Below are 6,355 nucleotides of genomic sequence, written 5' to 3' on the forward strand. Positions count from 1 at the left end.
CCTAAGGCTATCTCCAACCATTCCCCCCATCCAACTCCCCCCAAACGTACTATTTACTATATTTTACTACCTCCCTCTAAAAGATTCCTCCCCCTATAACTCCTTCTCTCCAACCATTCCCCTCATATCTATTCCCCCTATATACTATCACTCATTAACTAACTATTTATTTAACGTTTTTGAATTTAAAAAAATCATACAATATTTGTACTGTCATAATACACATTATCATCATGTTACGGGGCTCAAACGAGATTAATATCGTGAAGAAACGGTGTGATTAGAGATATAGGGGGAGTTCAAACTCACCCTATATGTGGGGGGAGTTTCAACTCCCCCCGTATATAGGGGGATCTATAGGGGGAACCGTTGGATCGGATTTCCCCCTATAGCTCCCCCGACATGGGGTGGGGGGAGGGATGGGGGGCACCGTTGGACATAGCCTAACTGTCCCCTTATGCTTGCAGCCTGCAAAAATCGAGAGAGAGGGCATGCTAGCTGCAGCCTGCAGATCAGCAACGTCGTAGGTTTGAGAGCGTGCGTGCGTAGGCTCAAAAGTCTGCTGGCTTACAACATCTGCTATATTACAGCCAGCAGCGTGCGTGCTCTTGATATTTACTAAATAGTTATGCTTGATTGATGGATCCTTGTATCATCATTAGTGCTCTATTTCATGCATTGCTGTATTAAGTGGTAGCTATTCAATCCACTGGATGAAGCTCCGTTCTTCATAGATTTGAGAACATTAAGACTTGGAAAATGCAAATACACCATATCCCATAAGTCTGCACTGTCTTCTTTAAAGATATACTATTGGACTTTTGGTATAATTAATTTTAGTATCATATATTCATATACACACTCACATTTCTAATCAATGATATTACAGTTCCAAAACTGTGGAGGTTGTTAAGTTTGTTTAGGTTAGTGGATGATATGTTTGTGCTATGTTGGCCCAGGCTCCCTTAAATTTCTAGGTCTGCCACTGAACCCGACTGTTTGTTTCTTCCAGTTCGTCACCGCTGCTTCAAGGACCACCTCCGCTAGCACGCCGTTGCAGCTGCTTCAAGGACCCGCTACGCCACCACCTCAGCCACCACACCGTCGCAGCTGCTAAGCACTTCACGTGATGGCGACCAAGGCTGGACAAAAGATACCACAAGGACCAGGTATGTGCCCATGTCTTACAAAATCTATTGTTCCTTGGAGCTTAGTTAGGATATTCTTGATGTGTTTTAGTTAACTGCAAAAGGAAGTTTGTTTGTTTCCAGTAAAGCATATTTAGTTAAATGCAAAAGGACAAATTTTGTTGGAAAAAATAACTCTGACCATGAATTCTTTACTCTAATATATTTCTAAGGACTGTTGGCAAATTAATTAGATTAGGGTGAAACCATTTTCCATCATAAATACACTCACACATTGCTTCAAATAATGTTCATTCAAATTTTTAATAGATATCTTTGCAGTAGGTCCCTAATCTATTCATGTTCTATCTCATCCCAGCAATGCTGCTTCCGTATGAAAAGTACCGCCTCGAACAATGCAAGGCTCCGGCAATTGGGTCTTCCTCCTTACAACCCCCATGGTGCAATAACACTGGCCAATTCTAAAGACAAGAACAAGACACAGCAGAGATACAGAAAAGATGTTGACTATGATGCTTTGCAAGATGACACCGGTGAACAAGATTCATTTGATGATGAAATTGCAAAGGTGATAATTCTTCCATCTTGTCAGGGATTATTTTTCTGTCTTTTTGGTACTACAATATAATTATATGGAAACACTATTGACTAATCCTTGCTTCCATTTCTATAAGGGATCTAAGACCAGCAAGGTAACTAAGAAACAAACCTCAGATGCGGCACCTATTGGAGTCAAGTTTCGCACTCGCTCTCGTAAGAGGGTGTATGCAGCTGCCACACCTACAACAGGTCCATCAAACAGAAGCATTTCCCAGCCTGACGCAAGTCTGTCACCAAGTGACATCCATGTGCCACCTTCAACACACTCTGCAGTCAACAAAACAGTCGGACCTGCTGATCGATGCTAGTTGTACTACCATGTTTCTCCTTCTATGACCATTGATTTCCCAATGAATGCACTCTTACTTCCTGCTATTTTGTAGATGATGGAGTAGATGCCATTATGCAAACTGATGGTCACAACAACTTGGCCGCCATAGGTGATCCTTTCTTACTATCATTTAAATATCTTTGGTTGCATGATGAATGTGAACTTACTGCTTGCAATTTTAAGATGGTTTTGACTTGCATGACGACAACAACACCATGGCTGTTGGAGCTGATGTCATTGCCCCACCTGTTGGTGACAACCACATCACCAATGAAGGTGTTCATTTTCTGCCATATGGGATATTGCATTACTACTTTTGTTGTTGTATGCTAATTACAATTTTAATGACTATTTACAACTAGAAGAATAGGAGCCATGGAACCGAGGAGTTAATATGGGACATGGTCTCAACGGGCTGAACAGATCTCCTCGGGGCAAGCTGCCAATTGTCATACCTGAAGGGCAAATCAGGCCCTCGGAACATTTTATTGTTGCAAAGTATGCAACTGAAATCAACATTGCGGCCAGGAACCATGTGCCTGTGCTCACGCATTGGAAGTTGTACAAGGATCGTCCTGCGGAGATTGAGACTTTTTTGAGAATACTTCGTGTATGTCCATTCTCCAAGGCCTTACCCCTATTTAGATGCAATAACAACTATTATTTTGTGAAGTGTACTATGTGTAACCCTGGTAGTTATTTTTACAGTTTTATAATTTACAAGCAATCCTCTATTTAAAAATCTTAGTTCTAACTATTTTGAACTATGCCTACACACTACCCTGCTGCTTGGTATGAAAATATGCATTATTCTTAGCATAAACAGATTCTGGATAGCATTTTTTTGGCCATTCTACCATTACAGATTAGATTTGCTCCTTCCATGTTTTTTTTCCTATAGGATCTGGTCATATAAGCCTTGAAAGAAATTCATTTATTACATATTATATTTCTTATATATGTTCTTCCATCTGAATAGGCAAAGTTCAACATTGACACAAATGATGCTGTGGTTAAAAATGGTTGCCTTGAAATGATGAAGTCTGCAGTTCGCCAACAGCGACACAAGCTGAAGAAAGATTTTTTTGATCCTTTTCCACTGCATTTGGTTCCAAAAACTTCTCCAGTGAAATCAACAACTAATGATGAATGGATTGCCCTTGTCGAAATGTGGAAGAATCCCAAAAAATGGTATGTCTCCCTATAACCAAACTCTTGCCCTGCACATGATACATTGCCACATGTCTAACATGTATTCTGTATATGATGTAGGAGGCTTGTCAAAAGAACAAAGGTAACCGAGGCAATGTTTTTTTACATCAAACAACTGGCTCCCATAGCTACCCGGTTTTTGCACAAAATTTGGTAAGTTAGCCATGTCGCTGTGCTTTTCATTTCGTATCCATACATCTTCTACACAGATTTCCATTTCCTGGTCGTAACTTGATATCCATTTTTTTCAATTGAACTTGCTGTTCTATCATGTTTTAGCAAATGATGTTCTAGTAGTTACATAAGTTGCCAAGATCAGTTTGTAAAACAAAAAATATTACTTCTTGCTGCAACAGTATAAATGTCCAATGTTCATGGTGTTTCTTAAATTTTTTCCTATTATCAAGTGTTCTGACCAAATAAGAACTTGCTCCATATAAATATTTTTTTCAGATAGATCAGGATGAGAATAAAGAACATGATGCATTTGAATTGTTCCAAATGTGCCACTTCAGCAAGAAAAAGGGCTACACACCTGCTGTACAATCAGTTATTGTAAGTCTGCTCTCTAATGGTGTTGTTACTTGGATATTTTAGATTGCCCCATGATCCTGAATCTTGTTTGCTGCTGGCTTGCTAGACTGAAATGAAAACCCAACTAGCTGCACAACCAACAGAAGGTGAACAACCAAAGTCTGTGCTTCAGGTTGTAGCTAATGTGCTTGAGCGCAACAACAAGAAGAGTGTGTTCCTTCAGAATGTGGGGATGCAGACTAAGCAACCAAGGTTGAGTGCACAACTGGAAGCGGAGAAGAGGGAAAATGCTAAGCTTCGAGAACAAATGGAAGGCTTGAGCAAGAAGCAAGCTGAGTTGGAGGCTAAACTTGACCTTGCTCTGGGTCAAAATCGACCGTGATGATAGGCACAATGGTATGTTAGATTTTGTTGGAACCAATCTTTTGATGTTGCAACGTAACTGTTTTTTTCTGCTTGAGTGCCTCACTGATAGTGGCTTAATTTCTTTACGATACTTGTTTTTTTGGTGTTGCAGGTGCTGTTCTGGAACTTTTGCTGCCTTTGCTTCTAGAATCAAACTGCTACATATACGTGCTGCAGGTCCTGCTGGTGTGGAACTTGAACATACAAGTTGGTTGGTGCTTGGTGCTTGGACTTTTGCTGTTTTTGTGTTTGTGTCTGTAGCAAACCGTGGACAACATGATACCAAACCTTTTGTTGTGTGTTTATTGAATCTCAACTATATTTGTGGAACCCTTGTCTGATTCTGGAAGCAGAGATGAAAGATGAATGTGACTGTTGTTATATCTCTTTTGAATGTAAACTTGAGATTGAATTAGTTATTTTAATTTGGGCTGGTATATTTGATATGTATTTTGCGCTGTAATGACCATTTTAGTGTTACAATATTTGAGAAATTGGGTTGTTATATCCTTGAGAAATTTGATTGAAATCAATTTTTAATGGGCCTCTTTAGTGGACTTTGATTTGATAGTGGGTCAAAAAAGTGGCCCAACCGACTAGCCCAGTTCTAAAATGGGCTGCCATCATCCACATTATTAGTGACGTCACAAGCCACGTCATCAATGACGTCACGAGCCATGTCATTGTACATGTGTCACAAATTTATCCACCTCACTAGTCTTGTTGGCTGCCATGTGGCAAACTTTTGTGACGTTTAATTTCGTCATGAATGTTGGGCCTGGGCTGGGTTTGGACTTGGTTGCACGGGCTTAAGGTATTTTATGACCCATAAATTGTGCTGATCTGTGACGATTTTGAATAAAACGTCGTTAGATTTAATCTGTGATGCTCAATACATGACGCTGTCTGAAATCGTCACAGACAAATTTTTATGACGATTTTTTAGCGATTTGTGACAAAAATATTCCGTCACAGAATAAATGGTTTCTTGTAGTGACTGCAACGAGCCGCCGAGTCTCACTCTCTGTCAGCTTATCACTGATGACGACTGACGTGGCTCTTTTGTTGTGGAGGAAGGCATACTTCAAACCAAGAGGCAGTGGCTATAGCTCTAGGAGAGGAGGTTGCGGTGTCTCTGAAACAGACCGGGTTCCCGAAAGGTGAACCCGACTCTCTGTATCGTCGTGATAGTTCCTGGATCAGTAGCTATCACATACAGAACTCATTTCAATCGAATATCACAAACATAGCTCACGTTTACAACATCACATGGTTTATTTATTACATAATACAAATGATTGTAATATGAATCTCAGAGTACAAGCCCCTTGGGCTAAAAGAAAACAAACGGAAAGCGAAAACGATATCTAGTCTTCTGGGCAAACATCATCTTCACAAATCCTCTCCACAGGCAGCTTGGAGTGTAGCTTGGGCCATCCTTCACATCTTCTTCATTTGTCGTCCTGTCGACTCCTCTCGGATCCTGCATCTATCAGGCTATCCCCAAGGACGGGATAGGTTCACGTCACCATCCGTATGCAAGCTTTATGTGGATGTAGACGGTATAAAAGTAATGCCAAGGATAGGCTATGTCTTCCTATGCAAGCAGTATATGTATAAGTCATCCAAAACACCTTTCAACACGGGCAGCTCCGGCATCCCGGACTCCCAGTCTCCTATCTTCCACTACAACTGTCTCAACCCTGTTTCGGTGCAGGAACTCCCTCTCCCTGCACCTCAGCTGCTATCCAAGCAGGAAAAATAGACTAGAGGGAGGTAGAAAAGTATATGTGGATCTAACTACATTTGTGGGGCCAGATCCAGAGTTGTACATGACAGAGTACGCGGCTATACGTATAGTTTTCACCCTGTAGGAGTTGTACACCTGTACCCACTCACCCCGTCGCTAGCTGGGGATCAGCCGACCAACTCCGAGGCACCAGTCAACGAAACTAACCGCTACGACACCATCCTGCTCCTGGTCTGGGGCGCGTCCTCCCGTAGAGGGTCGCCCGGGGCTGTGAAGCAATCTATAATGGAATCTCCATGGATCCTGCGATCGGGGGCGATTGGGTCCTGCCCTCTCCCCATGACACTGATACACTATCCTCCTACAGGTATGATG

At 41.5% G+C, this 6,355-nt stretch overlaps 1 long non-coding RNA gene across 6 annotated transcripts; it reads left to right on the forward strand.

Annotated features, from left to right (window-relative positions):
- The first annotated feature begins 448 nt into the window (after positions 1-448).
- Positions 449-4,770, forward strand: LOC120712042. 6 transcript variants are annotated; one of them, XR_005690631.1, is made up of 12 exons: positions 449-598; positions 1,013-1,169; positions 1,507-1,716; positions 1,823-2,058; positions 2,132-2,188; positions 2,263-2,355; positions 2,445-2,689; positions 3,059-3,270; positions 3,352-3,444; positions 3,745-3,846; positions 3,932-4,221; positions 4,343-4,770. It is a non-coding gene; the product is annotated as an uncharacterized LOC120712042 (long non-coding RNA). The 6 variants fall into 6 exon arrangements; XR_005690633.1 differs by having other exon boundaries at positions 1,823-2,055; XR_005690634.1 differs by having other exon boundaries at positions 1,823-2,032.
- Positions 4,771-6,355: the final 1,585 nt, after the last annotated feature.

Source organism: Panicum virgatum, chromosome 6K (genome assembly GCF_016808335.1).
Source record: "Panicum virgatum strain AP13 chromosome 6K, P.virgatum_v5, whole genome shotgun sequence".
NCBI classification, from domain to species: Eukaryota; Viridiplantae; Streptophyta; class Magnoliopsida; order Poales; family Poaceae; genus Panicum; species Panicum virgatum.